Source organism: Cavia porcellus, unplaced genomic scaffold (assembly GCF_034190915.1).
Source record: "Cavia porcellus strain 051 isolate PalLab524CR breed Dunkin Hartley unplaced genomic scaffold, mCavPor4.1 scaffold_4, whole genome shotgun sequence".
Lineage (NCBI taxonomy): Eukaryota > Metazoa > Chordata > Mammalia > Rodentia > Caviidae > Cavia > Cavia porcellus.
Window position 1 is genome coordinate 56,137,020 of NW_026947487.1, and position 1,839 is coordinate 56,138,858.

A 1,839-nucleotide genomic window follows, 5' to 3' on the forward strand; every position below is an offset into this window, starting at 1 on the left:
AGTAATACACTGAAGACAAAAAATAACTTTTACACAAACAAATTGGTAAGTTAAGCAGAGTGATAGAAACTTTAAAGAGTAAATGGAAATGTTAGGAATTTTAAAAGAAACCTAAGTGTCTCTAATTGACTGTAAATTTATAAATCTGAGGAAAGAATAAATGAGGTCTATAAAAGTTACCTATCTTTAAAAAAAGAATGACATAGTAGAGGAGACAAAACAAGACAGATGATTCAAGTGCTATGGGATAATAGCTTGGTGCAACACATGTATAAATGAGATTTCAGAACAAGGAAAGAAAAAGAACAGGCAAGAAACAATATTTAAAAAGATAATGACTGAAAATTTTCTAAAACTAATCTAAGAAGTTCAGAGAACCCCATCTCGACATATAATAAGAAAATATTAAGGAGCCTAACACACTTTTTGTCAATTTGTGGCATAACCATGGATGTCTCACATTCACATTTATTCTTTAGAATATTTCTGTTGGTTAGCTATGAACTGTAATTTTATGAGCTTTTTCATTTTAAACAGTGAGTACTTAACACTAAAAATATCGTAAGAATAAAGTATTTCATGGTTAATATTTATTGAGTTCACATACAACCATCACAATTTTCAACACTGACTGTTTTGGGGGGTACAAAATCTAAAAAACATATTAGAAATAAATTCCCATATAAACTACAATAAAAATACCAATAGCACTCTATTAAAAGATCTTTACCTCAACTACCACACCTCAGGTGGTCTTCACTTATGACAACAGCACATTCCATACATGGGTACCACTTATACTGACAGTGCATATATTTTGCATTTCTGTCTTTTTTGTAGGACATACTTGGCATGTAGTTCTTCTTGCTATTTTATCAGGAGATTCTTATTTTATTATGCAATGTGTAGTTACCAGGAATATAAAATGTCATTAAAATAAAGTGTTAAATTCTTAATACTCATTGCACACTTAGAATAAACATCAACATTTTCACACCAGCTGTGTACTTGCTTACAAAACTTAAAAGATAATGTAAGAAATAAATTCCAATATGAATTATAATGAAAATACAATAACACTCTACAAAATAGTCTTTACTTCAATTATCATACCTAAATAATGAGAAAATAAGACGTCAATAAGATAAAATATCAAGTGCTCACTTCGGCAGACATGTACTAAAATTTGAACAATACAGAGAAGATTAGCATGGTCCCTGAGCAAGGATGACAAGCAAATTCGTGAAGCATTCCGTATTTTTTTGCACTATCAATGTTGAGTGCCTAGCCACTTTTTATGCTTTGATTTTGTGACTTTAACAACTATTTTTAAGATGACAATATGTAATGTATCAACTGGAAATTTTATGATGTTAATTTTTTAAAATTCTGTGTTATTGTACCTTTTTTCTTTTTTCTATTTTGTTTTTAAATTTTCTTTTTTTTTCTTTCTTTTTCTTTAAAAAAGATAATATGCAATATAACAACCATTGTTAAATATCTTTCATTCTGTTTTGAAAGTCCATAGTTATTGTTTGGGGTTTGTTGTTGTTGTTTGCCCCTTTTGCTTTTTGTTTTTCTTCTTAAAGTAAAAAACTAATAAATGAAATAAAGTAAAATATCAAATATGTAATGAGTGCTTAGAATAAACATTAACATTTTCACATCGGCTGTGTGCTTGCTTATAAAACCTAGGAGATAACATCAGAAATAAAATCCATGCAAGTAAACACAAACAAAAGTCTTCCACAAAAAGAATCATTTCTTCAACTGGCAGTCTTTACACGTGACAGCTCCATGATCCGTGCACACATCTGGCTTACACTGAAATCACATGTG

General features: G+C 29.4%; 1 non-coding gene across 1 annotated transcript; it reads left to right on the forward strand.

Annotated features, from left to right (window-relative positions):
• The first annotated feature begins 1,158 nt into the window (after positions 1–1,158).
• LOC111753887 (U6 spliceosomal RNA) lies at positions 1,159–1,262 on the forward strand. The gene has a single exon (XR_002788656.1). It is a non-coding gene; the product is annotated as a U6 spliceosomal RNA (small nuclear RNA).
• Positions 1,263–1,839: the final 577 nt, after the last annotated feature.